Below are 15,129 nucleotides of genomic sequence, written 5' to 3'. Positions count from 1 at the left end.
CCAAAGTCAAGCTATGATCTCAAATACCACCATCGTAGCCAATCTACTGATCTGCCTTTGTCTTCCGAACAATGTGCATAAATTCTTTCCTGGAGAAATAAAAAGCTGCATATTCCTTTGATTTTCACCTCCAGAAGGAGTCCTACACAAGTCCCTCATTACCCTCCCATCCAGCCCGAAGCGCAACGCTCATCTTTGAAAGCACTTACAGCGTGGTGGCTGCTGCGGAAAAAAAGATTGAACAGAGAAAAAGAGGGAACAGAATCTCTGCCAAGAGGGAACACAAGTCATTTTCTAGGATGACTTCTGTTTTATATTTGTGTATATAGAGACATATATAGGCATATACACACATATGCATACGTACAAGGTCTTTATCTTGATTCTTGTGTGTATAGACATGCATACACATATATGGGATGCAGGGCACATCTCACTGACTTTCTCACTCGTTGCTGTTAGAGAACTGTTTAGGAAACCCTCTGTTCAGAGCTGGGAGGAGACGATGGGAGAAGGCTGGGTGCTGCTCTGGTGCCACATCTGCTCCTCAGCACACAGAAATACCAGTGCAGTCCACGGTGGTCCAAACCTGCGGGGGTGCAGATGTGCCATCGGTCAGGAAGGCACGGCGAACACAAAGAGTTCAAAGGCAGCAAGTTCTGCATCGCAGAGGAGAAATGCCTAAAGAGATCTACCTTCAAACAAGACCTTCCCAGAAAAAGACGACGAGCACTGGAAGATCTTCGTAATTGGCTTCATTTGGGGGAAAAGCTGATGGCACCCAGGGAAGCTCCCAAGTAATGCTTTGGTGGCAGGATCTGAACACTTTTTGGGGAAAGGGGAGTGCTACAGTGATTAAATGCTGCACCCCTGCTCTGCAGGAGACTTTTAGAGGTTGTAAAACTCTCAAACGCTGAACTGACAATCCAGAAAATGAATAAAATTAGGAAATACCCAAGCAGAGAAGCAGCAAAGAGACTACAATTTTCTTTTTGAAAAATTACAAATAGTCTTTGGATTGGCGAGTGTAATGTGCATTACACATTGAATGTTCAATGTGTAATATCCAAAAAAGACTTTCAATCTCCCCCTTAATAAGAAATATTTCCTTGTGGAGAGTCCCCCTGAGACTAGGAACTCTTCACACACAAGTCATGACATGATCAGAGTCCTCCCGAGTTACAATGCAGCACCCAGTAAAGGAAAAGGAATAGCTCTGACACAGGGCAGTAGCTAAATGCACTTTTAACATATTTAGCCACCCACAATTATCAGAGTCTCTCAACAACACTTGGATTTTTTTGGCCAATTCCTTGGCAACATCCAAATAAAACACAGTTATTGGGAGGGACTGTGTTTGTTTGGGGCAGGGGAGCGTTGTGGAACAGTCTTGCTGAGTTTTGGGGGGCAGCTGGGGCTGCCTGTCCTCAGGTACATGCACATGGGCTATCCCACTGGACCATCTCAAGGTATCTTATAAATGAGGTTGTTAAACAATGCTGCTAATGAGAACATCTTTGCATTCCTGCCCATGCGCCGATCTTAGCTATTTGGGACTTGTAACATAAATTAAGACTTCAACAGCTGCAGGCATGCTGAAGGAAGGTGCCTGGGCTAACCTGTATGACAACTGAATCAACGTTTTCATTATCCTTGGTGATGGCATGTTTTTTCCTTTCTGGCAAAACCTTCCCGTCCCTGTGGAGCAGCACACTTGCTCTGTGATGTGCTGGAAGGGAGCTCGCGGGACCCTCCTGCTAGTTTGGCTCCAGACTTGAAAGGGAAGGACGGCATCATTTCCCACCTCAGTGCACCTCTGGATGCAACTAAATCATACCTGCACAAGGGACGTCACACAAATCATCACTCGTCTTTGTTTTTCAATTGCCTTGTGTGCTTTCTAAAAGTCCTTTACACGCAGCCTTTATTTCGGATCAGGTCTGCGTCCCTCTGGTCATAAGGAAAATCCTTAAATCTTCCTGCCTGTCACACACTCCGTACCAGTCGCAGGGCTTTTACAACGTTTGGACAGCTAGCGTGAAACCGTTACCTTGCGAGCTTCTGAACCAACATCCATTTTTCTTATAAGGGAGTCAATGATAAATTTTGCCCAAGTGAAAATGAATGCTTAAACCTCTTCAGAGTTGTAAGTAATGCTGAAGTCGCTGATAAAGGACAGAAACCCAATACTTTGAGACCACCTGAATTTACATAAACAGCCTTACTGTTTTCTGATACCTCTCCTCATGTTAAGCAGGATTACTCCTCAAATGATTCACTGAAACCAGGGATTTTAAGTACCTCAAGGAGTAAAATACCATGAGCATGCATCAGTACACTAAAATTAACAGGATCAAAGTGCTTACTCAGCATAAGCAAGCATGTCAGCCTCTAGCCTTTAATTTAGCAAGTGCTATTCTCATGGGGCAGTTCCACAGCTTGAAAATGTCAATGAGAGGTTTTATTCCCCTGTACGTCTCTTCCTGAACTTTCTCTCCCCCATCCTTTTTATACCACTGTTTTTCAACCTTCAAAACTACCCAATTCTACAATTTTGGTCCATTAAGTATTAGGGTATAAACAATAATTTAGTAGTTTACAGGTAGTTTGATATGGTCTTCCGTAAGCTGATGCACCATGAAGCGTGGCTTGCTCCTCTGCCAAAGAGCAAGCAGCCAGAGCGTGCTACACCAAATTCTCACGTATAACTGGAGGGATGATGAATGACCTTTCTATAGGATAAAGAGCAGAAGGTCTTTGGAGCAGCTAAATGTCTAAGCGACTTCTTCCAGCTACAAAACAGACAGAATTTTTTCCTTTATTAATTACTTTTTCTGAAGTCTCTTCATAATTCCTCCCACTGTTTTAAGTCAAGCATTCATGTCAAGTTCTTTTGATCTTCCTCATCAACTATAGTGAGCAATTACCCCTCCACCGGGCTTCACAGCCACCTAATCATTCTTATCTCTTCTTTCTCCCCGAATATAATCCTTTCGGCTTTTTTGGAAGCTCGCTATTAAGACAGTGTTACAAGTTTCCTAGGAATTCAGCAACAATATGTCACGCCAAGGACTCCACAGACATTAGCCTTCCCTCTCATTTGCCCTTCAATTAATTTTAGAGATGAGGTGCACCTATCATGACTTGGATCTCCCGCCTCTCAGGGGTCTTAAAGCCTCTGTCATCAAAAATGTGTTTGCTCTGATATCTGTATTTATAATTTTCCCTCCCAGCTGAAGAGTATTCAATCTTTCCCCCGAAGCGATTAGCGCTGCACTGCAAAGCCTTCATTCAGAGCACCCCCCGTAGAGCCGAGGCATTTTTAGCCGACTGCTTGACACGCGGCAAAACCATCCCTCCCCTTCCCCAGGGCAGCTCAATAGCAGCTGACAAGGTGATGAAGCAGGAATCTAAAAAGCGTGCATTTTTAATGCACGTTAAAGCTTTCGGAGTCCTAGGGAGCCTCAAAAGGAAACTTACGTCCTTACTAGCGAAGGAGAAAATGCCAGAGACTGTGTTTGCAGAGCGACAGAACTCCTGAAACCGACTCCAAAATACACGCACAGTTCTTCAGAAGAGCATCACGTCAACCAGCGCCGCAGCCCGTGTGACATTTATGGCTTCGCTGCACCGAGACGCCTCTTCAAACGTGTCTTTTTTCACTATTGATGGCAGGCGAACCGTGGTCTGCTTCTCACCTCAACGAGCGTTGGGTTCGGAGACGGGGCTGAGCACACGGAGGGGCATTGCTTGGTGCGAAGAGCACAGCCGGCGCGCTTCCACCACGTACCGGATCAGCCCTTGCGCACCCACGAGCCTTTCCCATGTGCACGGTCTTGCTGACGCCGATGCTTTGGATGAACCACCGGCTTTTCGAGTGACGTCCCAGGAGCCCAGCACCCCTGGCACAACCCGCAGAAACCGCGGTCATACCTCTCGCCAACCCAGGCGCCTGCATCTTTCCTAACCAACAGGATAAAGAAGATATCAGTAACACATCTGTGCAAAGCAGGGACCACATTAAAAAAGCTGTTTAACAGCAGCAACTCCTAACTTTAACTAGAGGCCACAGTTGGCGGCACTCCGCTAAAGCAAAGGGCACAGTCTGCCTTAAGGTGACAAAAAGCAAGCCTTTTGTGAAGCATTAAAGCTGTGCTGAAAATTAAAACCATTACTTCCAAGCTTCTACGTTTCCACAAGTTGCTTCTTTAAAGACAGGACATGTAATGGGATTTTTTTTTTTTTTTTAATATAATTAATGACCTAATCTTTGTAACAAGAAATTTTGCAGTAGGTCAAGAATTAGTGAGGGAAATGGAATAATTTATTCAAAAACAGTACTGTTCATCCGTCATTTCTTGTTTTCAACTACTAAATGAGTAAGTACCTAAAAAAAGATAGCATTCTGCCTCATTGCACGCATCAAGTTCATAACTTTCAGTATCCACAAAATTCAGGTTTATTTCTGCTGGAAAAAATAGTTGCATGCATGTTAGCTTCTTCAGACTGTTATTATGCAGAAGAACTGTAACTACTTGGACTGTATTTAATATACTTGAATTGAGATGACTGGAAAAAATATTACAGAAATAAAATCTGCAGTATCTAAAAAGAGGATTTTTTTCATTTAAATATTTAGTGAATGTGTATACAGAAAAGTTGTATTCCACTGTTTTCTGTTCAACCTTTTACTGCTTTTCCTTCTTTTCCTCCATTTTATCACTGAATGTGAAGAATAGGAGAAAGGCAATGACACGGGATAGACCCCAAGAAGAGATCACCGCACGGATTATAATGGATAGCTCTTTGCCAGCAGTCGCTGTTTTCCATTTGCACTTGCCGATTAGCTCTGATAGGCCAGAATAACCCCAAAGTGTGATTTTGGTGTCTAACTCTACGAGGTACAACTATACCAAGCATCGCTCTACGAAGCCTTTGACACCAAGGACATTCCTATTCCTGTACGCACACAATTCAGAAGCTGGCAGCTTTGACATTTTAAAAGGAATGCATATCCAGTAAAAATATCCAAATTCTGGCATTATGATGAGCAAAAAAAAAAATCACTTATCTTCTTCATCAGACAATAATTTTTCATTCAAAATAATAATTCATTGAATTGTTTTAAGTACGGATGCTGGATCCAGCAATGCAAGAATTCATAGTCACAGTCAATACATCAGTTAATTTCCTAATTGTAAGAAGAATTTCTGCTAAGTAAAACACACAAAGGCAATAAAATGCACGTTATTCAAACACAGACTAGTTAATAATCCATTGTTTCTATGTCCTATATCTCATTAAAAGTATCCTGTTTGCTGTATCCATTTGTTAATCGTTGGGGTTCGGTCATCCCGCTCCAGCCAGAGCCCCGCTCTCGTGGCTGCGGGCATCCAGCCCTGGGAAGGGCTTTCTAGGGCAGGGGTGTATTTCTACATGCACTAGCAATGGGAAAAACTGGATTACAACAACTCTGCCCTTCCTGAGCTGGTTCCCAGGAGTGAGAGGGCAAACAGGAGCCGTGGCAGGACACAGCGCTGGGGACGCAGCCGCTGCTTTTTTCTGGTCATTCACCAAAGGAGGAATTGCTGCAGGGACCATCATTTCAGCTTTACACTGAAAATGGGGCTTATTTAATATTGTTTCTATAGATCTCCTTTTTTTTTTTTCTCCTTTTTTTGAACTCAGGAACCAAGCAGTCAGGTGATCGAAGTGTTCCGCACTCAAATAAAGATTTGATTTCACACCGCACAGATGTACTCCAGTTGAGTCACTGCCAGATTTTAATGATAATCTCTCTTAAGAGCTATTTAGCAAGGTAGAGGTGAAGTCTCATGCTGCAGCAGAAAGCAAACCAGATGCTGTGTTCACTTTATTTATCAATTACACAGTTCTGACCTTCACTTCTTCCTCGACGTCGCCCTTCTGAAACAGTCCTGGAGTTAGTCAGAAAGCCATTTGTAAACACCTGAGTGACCATCACCATTTGCATCTTAAAGAAACTAAAATCCTCCCGGTGCTGTTTCATGTCCTAACCATCAGAGGAAAGACAGACCCCATAGAAGGAGCCAACAAACACGGCACGCATGCATATACACGCACATAGGCATATATTCTGCAACACCCTATGGATAAACCCTAGATTTTCAGGGAAACCACGGAAGGAAAAATTAACTTTAACTAAAGCAAATCCATTCCTGCTGTAGCACCTGCTCTTGCAATCAGTCAACAGTCCCACAACTGCATCCTCAATTAGGTCCTATCCTTGAGCTACTCACCCACCGCAGGAACAAGGCTTCTGAGGAAGAGATGAAGTTCAGATAAGGTTGTGTTTACAGTTTGTCTTGGCACAGGAATATCTTCTGTTTCTTAGAACCTCATGCCGCCAAATTAATTTAATACTTACAAACCCTTGCAGGGAAATAACACAGCAAACATAGGAATTTACAGAAGATGTAAAAGGCAGCTATAATCAGAGATATCTCAGCAGTAACACCACATAATTTTTATGTCATCTTTCAATCACAGTTCCCTTAATGCATCCTTGAAAAATAAGGACCGCATCAGTCATGGCAGATTTAATAGCCAGGTAGATTTATACCGGAACAAAGCCAGAGGCAACTTCCCATGTAAAATAGCAGTGTTTGGATTATTTTAAATACTATTACCGAGCTCAGTTTTGTTTTTTAACTGTGTTAACAACCCCAGGAGATTCTGCAGTATCACAGACCCTTATAAGAAAAATAATAAAAAAAAAATCTTAGTGTTACCAAAAGCACTTACTCAAATGCATTTATTAAAATAAAGCTAGCAGTTTCCATCCTGCATGTCCTTAGTTAACGGCAGCAAGTTAATCAACAGCCCTTGCCTACAGGCAAGAGACAGGCAGGAGCCAGGCAGGCTGACAGGGTGGGTGGCATTGGGGCAGAGGCGATATCCACAGATTTGGGGAGAGGTGGATGTTATTTAGCCTCTTCTTTAATGGTACCAAGGAGTGGAAGGGGAGTGAATAGCAGAAGAAAGTCTGCCATTAAGTAAGACCCTGTTAAAACTGACAATCAGATTTACTTCTACCAAGCGTGCAGACCGAGCAAAAGAATGGGTTTTCTATTATAAACATTTCTCACCGCACAAAAACGATGCTTGCTTCCCGGCGTGTCAAAATCTCGCTTTATTAGGTTGTGGCTAATTAGCCCACACCAGTAGTTTGCAATGAGACACGTCAGCGCCCTTTGCAGCCAGCAGAGCCGGGCACGAGGCTGGCTCACGTGTGGCACTTATGGGCTGCTTCAGAGGGGAGCGCGGGGCCAAAGAGAGCAGAAAACCACATGTACCTCAGAAAGAAAGGGCAAATAAATAAAAAACAGCTTGCAGGTGCTTTCAAATCGGGAGGGGAGGACTCACGGGCTCCACCATGTTCCCAAGCTCCAAGGTTTCCGGGGCTTCTTGTGGAATTCACCTTGAATGGTTCACGTTCCTTCCCTACGTATTCGTAAACAACAGGTTTTCCTTGTACTGCAATCCTAGAAAGTTCAAACTTGTTAGCATAACTTTTTACCAAGTTTTCAAATCAACATGTGCAAATAGAAGAAAGTTATCCCAAAAAAGTGGCAGTCGGCTGTCCCCTCTCTAACAGTGATGGGGAAAATGGAGCAGTGGGTGCAAGAGAAGCGGGTTGGGACCATCCCTCCTGCGTCTCTGGGACAAACTGCAAACCGATGTCTCCAGCCAGCTGCAGAAAGGACCCAGCAGCTCAGTAAACAGGCTCAGAATCTGTTTGATGAGCTGTGTGGATGTGGTGCAGAGGGGATCTTTGGGGGGGGGGGGGGGGGGGTGGAGATTTACACACAAGGGCACTCAGCTCATTAGTTGCTCAGGAAAACTCAAAAGTAAGGCCCTCATCTGACCCCGACCCCCCTGCTGCAAGCTTGCAGTACATTGTAATCTACTTAGGTGCTTTGGGGGGACATGACGGTGCCTGTTAGTTCAAGGATGTGTTATATTTGGATATTCTTCTAGCAGAGTTCAGAAGTAGAATTTAAGTTCCGTAAGAAAGAAAAATCAGTTGCGGAGAAATACACGTAGCAGCAGCCAAGGCAAAAATTTTGCTTACAAGCTCAATTCTCTTACTGTAACTTCCTGGACTGAGACTTTAATACTTTGACATTTGAGATGAGAAGCTTAAATGAACAAAAAAATACAGTTAGTCACAACATCTGTTCCCTTTTCCATTGCAGTCTTCCTAAAAGCACAGATATGACGAGCCTACATCAACTTCCAGTCCTTGCACTGGGGGAACCACATGCACCACATTGCTGCTGCCAACAGACACGGCAGAGCCTCTCGATACCGGCAAATTAATGATTCTTCTGCTGATGCTTTCTCGTTAAAAGCAGGTTATGCACCAGGGCTTCCCACACCCCGTCAGTCCATCAGCTCTACTGCACGTTATTACCAGTTTGGAGGACGTGCAGTAGACTGCTTCCACCTTCAAACCATCATAGGTGCAATGGAGGGAGGCAAGAAGAATGACTATTTCCACTGCTTTTGTGGTCATAGTAACACACACATTGACTCCTGCTCTCTGAGGAGGGCAGGGAACAAGCAAGTCCGTTATCCCATTGATGGCTGAGCAATAAATTTATCCTCAGCCTGCCAAAGAGACAATTACAGGACGCTTGCCTTGTACGTGGGTTCAAGTACCTACTATATTACAAATTTCCTATATACCCTGGGACCAATTAGATAGCTGTGGTGTCCCAACTTGCCCTTCACCCTGGGAAGCAGGGAAGTGGTTAATCATCTTTTATTTATCTTGCATTACCATGGTTCCCAGCTTGGGGTTGTATGCAGACCTGGCTGATCTGCTAGAGCAACCAAAGGAAAGGGTTAACTTCGGAGCAGGCTTTTGAAATATTATCTCCGGCTCCTGGAAGCGTTAGTGGAGATGCAAATTGAGTAGGGTTCAGTGCAACCTCGGCAATAACATAAAAAGCCCACAGTTCTCTTGCAGATCTAAAGATCATTTGGCATAAAAACATATGAAAAATTTTGTTCACAGTATTCATGAGTGGCTAAATGAATTTACAAAAATACTGGGGGAAAAAAAATAAATGAAAGAAAACACCAGGAGCTGTAGGCAGCCCTATATTCTAGTGCAAGATCCAGGCCAAAACTGAATATCTGCTCTCAGCTGGAAAGCAATCCAGCACCCAACAGGAACCTAAACAAAACCTCTCACTAATCTGAGATGCTGACTTTTATTACAAAAGTCTCTCCCAAGACCATTGGTGGATAAAGTTCAGCAGCAACTCACCTGCTGAGAGAAAACATGTCAGGGGTTTTGAAAAAAACATTTGTTGACTTGACAAAAGTCCTTCATGACCGTCCTTGATGGGAATCCATCGAAGGGGACACGCACTCGTGTTTCTTGACCTCTGGGGACATACCAGGTTGTCACAAATAATCCAAGTGGTGCAGCAGACATGCAGAGGAGCGTTCCTCCACACCTGGCTTTGCAGACCTCCAGCTCCAGAGGTAAACCCATAAGTCTAATGTGCACATTAATACCGGTTTAGTAAATGGTTTTTCAGTCAGTCTGCAAATGCCTTTTCAAATCCGAAGTTTCCAAAAGCCTCAAGTACCTTCCTATTGAAATAAAGTATGAGGAGGACACTTCACCATTTAACTAGTGATGTTTCCAGATGGAAAGTTAAAATTAGCATGCATTCACCGTATGTCACTGAAGTCACCAATATCAGCACAGTTGTATTGAATTTCACCACCTACTTGGAAGGAAATCAACATTTTTATTCTCTCCCATGGTTTGTAAAATTTATTTCAGCATTTTAGCTGTGTTGGGTATTTTCAGATTTGGTACATGGCTTCTGTGATAGCGTGAAGGCTGTCTTTTGTATGTTTGGGGGTTTTTTAGATGGAGTTGGGGGGGGTTGGAAGTCACAGATTTCTCTGTCCTCTCCACACACTCTGCTTTGGTGAACACAACAGTTACAGGACCAGTGTGCAAAGATACCCTGGGTCTTTTTATGCACTGCCTCCTTCGCTTCACTTACAACAGGTTTATCTTGCTGAACAAAGTGAACTACAAGTACCTCGGAGTCATGAGAGACGGCAGAGGCAGCAACTTATCTTCAGACTGACGAGCCTCCCAGACACCCTTTGGGTTTTGCAGGATAACGAATGAGATGTGGTCAGGAGCTCATTCCCACTCGGACAGAGATCAGTGTGCAACCCATTTGTATCATTTCCACTTAAAGCAAACGATGGCTATACGCTCTTCAAAAAAAAAAACCCCAACCAAGTAAAACGCACGTCACCTGCAATCTTAAAGTTGACAGCTACTCTATTTATTTTTCCCTCCTGATTTATATCCCTTTAAATCACTGGCCTGAAATTACAGCCTTCCCACAGGCACGCAGATCCTGTAAATTTCTGACTTTTAATCCTACTTTATTTCAAGACTGACAAACAGCAAGCCTTGTCAGAGAGGGTAATTAAGAAAGTTATGGTGTCACCAGACGGTGCAGAAAAGTGCTTTCCTGGTTGGTGCCTCTGCCCACATCTCTGCCAGGCACGGATCTCCAAGGAAGCCCAGGCTGGATTTGGGATGTAACCGTACGGCCGCGTCAGAGATGAAGCTGAGCTGGACCATAAACCTCTCCCTCGCCACCACCTGCAGCTGCCCCTGCACGAGACCCCCTCGTCCGGGTACCACCCTGCGCACAGACCCACGCTCCCTCCTCATCCTCCTCTTCACATTTAGGTCGCCGGTGGAGTTTAATAGTACGGTACAAATGTAATTTTGAAAAATCAACAGTATCTGTCAGGCTATTTAATTCTGATTACAACGGAGCCAAGGGCTGCACACGTACTGGATTTTTATTACGTACAGAAAGACTTTGTATTCGGGTAAGGTGCCTTCTCCCTGAGTTATTACTCTGCAACTTCTCTCCTCGGGAAAGTCCTGACCTCTAGAAGTCAAACCCTGGGCAGGAGAGCTTTAGTCTTTATTACTATGCTCCTTGTAGGGGAATGAATTACCTTGTGATACCTGAAGCAAGTAGGCTGTTTTAAGGATTCTCCTTAAATCTGCTTCATTTTCTGCAGCGTTTGAACCGACCCTTGTAATTGTTCTATATATATTTTCTTCAGGACTTTCATGCCAGTTGTCGGAGAGATGCTATGCGAAATAAGACCGAATTTACCAAGTGCTTTATAACATAGCGATCCCACTGCCTGACTTGTTACAGCAACTCTCACGCTAGAGCAGTGCCTCCACCGGTGCCCTCCGCGATGCGATAACCTTTTGATAGAGGAGGTTTGGGACAGCCAGACACCTTCGCCTCCGAGGAGCTGGGACACGTGTCAGGGGAAAGGGTTTGGGGCGGTTTGGCTCTGGTTTGCTGTTTGGAAACTCACACAGGACATCTACTGCCTGATGGCATGCCCATGTCAAGGCTCACGGGCAGGAGAAAACCCTTGCAAGTTGACCATAAAAATAGGGTCATTCTCCCCCTCTTGGAGCTCCCCAAAGCCATTCCCATCACCAGGACTGTCCTCAAGACCTGGGATTTTTTTTTTATTCCTTCTCTGTGATGCTGGAAGTTTTTGGCCAGGTACTGGCTGAGCAAGGGAGAAACAAGAAGACATTAAAGCTCAGGACCTGTTGCCTGGGGACCCGGAGGGCTCTGACACCCACCCATAACGCCCGGGTGGGATTTCCTAAGGCATTTCCCACTTTTTCCACAGAAACAAGCATCAGTGGCCAGACACAAAGCTTGGCTGTCAGCTTGCACTTTGCCAAAAGCCGGGAAGGCTCAGCTCACACAGCAACTGGGGCTTTCTTTAAATGTCATTTTTAATATTTAATCACCCTGGATGGCCTCAGTATTTACAGCATAAGCCATTTCATTGGGAAGTTAAATATATAGCCCAGATATTTAAAGGAACTGATTCAGAGCCACATAAATGTAATTGCACTTAACGTGACCTGGGAATGAAATCGCACACGGTACATTTTTTTCTGCAGGATGTTTAAACCCCATTTTGAATACATTATGCTAAGGGAATCTCTTTCAGCGCGCTGCCTGGATAGATTTCACTAATGTCGAGTTGTGCAAGCAATCCAAAGGACTTAAAAGAGGAACTAGTGAAAAGTATGTATACTTTACTATATATATTTTACTATACTATATATAGGCATATAATGGAGCTTTTGTAAATTGACACCTGTTTGCTGAAGCAGCCTATTACAAATGCATTTCCCAAAACCCAAAACACCTAAAGGCAATAATAAGAATAGTAAGTGAAAGAAAGGCAATAAGAAGGAGTAATACGTGATAGTATTTTTGGAACAGCAAAGATGCATAAACATCCTGATGTTAAGCAATTATGAATTGAGTGCTTTTCTATTATTTATCTATGTATCAAACTATTTCAACCCAAACTACAAACTCCTCGCACAGATATTTGCTCTGACAGGACCTGCGTCTCCCCTGTTTCCCCAGGTTGTGGCATCCAGCCCTGCCCCATCCCCGTCCCACGCTTGCGGTCTTGACCTTGGTCACGCCACCAAGCAAGCTGCCCCAGGAGGAGAAGTCTTCTTTCAAGCAGCAAAACAAGCTTTACTGCTCTCCACAGAACAGTTTCTCTTCATAATGAGCAAGGAAACACATATTTTTGTCTTCGATTAATCAAGAACTGAAGCAAGACGCCCATCTGTGCCAACGTACGGTCTGCAGATGGTTTTGTTAATGATTTTGGGCCCATGTCTTCCAGTAGCGTTTTTCTGCACAGGACAGGAAAAATTCAAGCCAAAGGTAGCCCAGAGTGGCCCGGGTTTTTTCCCCTCTCTGAATTTCTACAAGGAATACCCCAGCCAATATCCTAGCCTTCTTCCTCAAAGATACAGGTTCCATTTTCTCCCATAAATATCTCAAAAATGGCACGCCAGCAGCTGGAAGAGGCCGGGTTTCGCCTTCCATTTTGCTGTAAGCATAACCACAACTTACGGAAGTATTTAGGAGGGGAGCAGAGAACCCAGTGTGCAGCCAGCCTTCCCCATGTGCTTCGGGGTTACACACCATGATGAATCAAGACAAGAGCAAGGAGAGCAACGGGGGCCCTTTTTCCAAGCATAATAAATGAAAGCAGAGGGGTATTTCTTCTTTCAAGTTGACAACCCAATAACACAGCAACACGGTCACAAATCATCACGCCAAAAAGGGATTTCTAACCCCTGCCAAAGCTCTGCTCTGTTTGTGGAAGCCGTATGTATGAGACCTCTCAGCATACACCCCAGAGAGTAATTCTTTTTTTTCAGATCAGAAACAAAAATACCATTACGTTTTTGACCCACTATTCAGCCATAGTCCAAGGAACACATTTGATGTATTCTTCTCCATATCAAAGCAAAATAACTCAAGTAGAGCAGATGATTTCTATTTGCAGAGGGGGTAGGGAAGGAGTTAAGGTTTGCGGAGGAGCCTCCCACCGCAGCTTGGTCACACTGGGCTGGTTGCCCACACAGCGGGACTTCCCTGGAAAAATCACTGCAGGAGGATCCCCCTCGGTTAGGAGCCGTAACAGCAACCATAAGAGCTTCCAAAACGATCCCCGCTGTTTCTGATGAAGGGGGCAATGCTGCACGGGGCTGGGAAACACACATTATCACCTCTCGCATCTCGGAGAGGTTCAGGCTGAAAAACAATGTGCTCTGTACTCCGCCAAGGGACGCTGCTCCGGATGATTTACCATTACTGGGTTTTATTTAACGGGGATGCGGAAAACCGTCAAACGTTTTATCACCCGTGGCAGTTAGGGCATGATACATGCTGATATCAGCCAAAGATTATAATGCAATAGTATAAAGTCTTATTGAAAAGAGAATGGAAGCTGGAAATCTTAGCTAGCAATCACTCCTACCTTTGTAATGAGTTTCTGGACCAGTAGGGGTGAAATTGCATGCCAAAAACCACATATAATTTATCCCTTGTTTAAACACATACTGGCAACCCAATTATTATCTTCAGAATCACAGAGTTTAACTTATCAATGTATTATTGAACAAAAGCTTTCTCTCATTTCACACAACACGGCGGAGTGTGCTTTAATGAGCAGGGAAACCCAACCGTTGCCAACAAAATCATGGTCATATTCCCCCCAAAATGCACAGATCTGCTGGGGAACTAAATCCCTCTGTCTTCTTGAAAGAATGGGGGAAGGTAAGTTTACCTTCAACGACACCCATCTAAACAGACAAGCGCTTCTCGAACACGGAGATTAATTAACGAGAAAGACACAGGACCCGAAGACCAGAGACCTTCTGCAGGAAGCAAACCCCCAGGACGGTGCAACACAACCCCAGTGCTCTACGCTATGCCCTGAAATAACTTTACTCTTAAGTTTCTCAATTGCCTGTGTACAAAACAGGGTTTGGGTTTGTGCCATTTGATTACCAGTTGTTTGAAGCGAGGACTATCTTTCATCTTGCTTGTAGCAGACAGCCCCAGGGATCAAGAGCGGCGTGGTATAGGGAGCGGCTGCACGACAGGCTCCCGTGGTCCACGAGCATCACGGGGTCTTGCACAGACCAGCTGTATCCACATCCATGGGAGAAACTGCAATCATCTTGAAGCCAAAGGTACAACTTCCTCTGGCCTCCACAAGTGTTAAAGATGAGAGACAGGCAAAAGTGGAAAAAAAAGAAAAAAAAATTAGCCAGCCCTGATATTTCAGCATAGGATAAAAATATAAGGCACACTATTTTCCCTGCAATGTTACTATGGTGATTTCACTAAGGACAAAATAGCACAATGTTTAGTAGAGCCATGGTTATGAACCAAAGCTCACAAGCAAGATACTAATCTGCCCATTAAACAATACTGGGGTTGGTGAATAATAATCAAAAGGCAATTACACAACAGATAGACTATCAGAGCTCACCCTGCTAAGCATGAAGGTCAAATACATTACATTAACTAAGGATCTGCACGCTGAAAACCTGCAACTTGGTATACAAAATCATTACTTCTAGCGGTATTAATAATGAAAAGGATTGCCAGCACTACTTCATCTACTTAGACCAACATGAAATGCCTGGCATAAATA

The 15,129-nt window shown here is 44.1% G+C and overlaps 1 long non-coding RNA gene across 1 annotated transcript; it reads right to left on the bottom strand.

Annotated features, from left to right (window-relative positions):
* Window positions 1-231: 231 nt before the first annotated feature.
* On the bottom strand, window positions 232-14,932 carry LOC142032561 (uncharacterized). The gene is made up of 3 exons (XR_012650890.1): window positions 14,478-14,932; window positions 3,481-7,523; window positions 232-589 (listed from the first exon to the last, which is right to left on the bottom strand). It is a non-coding gene; the product is annotated as an uncharacterized LOC142032561 (long non-coding RNA).
* Between the last annotated feature and the right edge of the window lie 197 nt (window positions 14,933-15,129).

The sequence above is a fragment of the Buteo buteo genome, chromosome 7 (genome assembly GCF_964188355.1).
Source record: "Buteo buteo chromosome 7, bButBut1.hap1.1, whole genome shotgun sequence".
Taxonomy (NCBI): Eukaryota; Metazoa; Chordata; class Aves; order Accipitriformes; family Accipitridae; genus Buteo; species Buteo buteo.
Note: the sequence above shows the minus strand (reverse complement) of the source record. Positions and strands in the feature narration are given on the sequence as shown.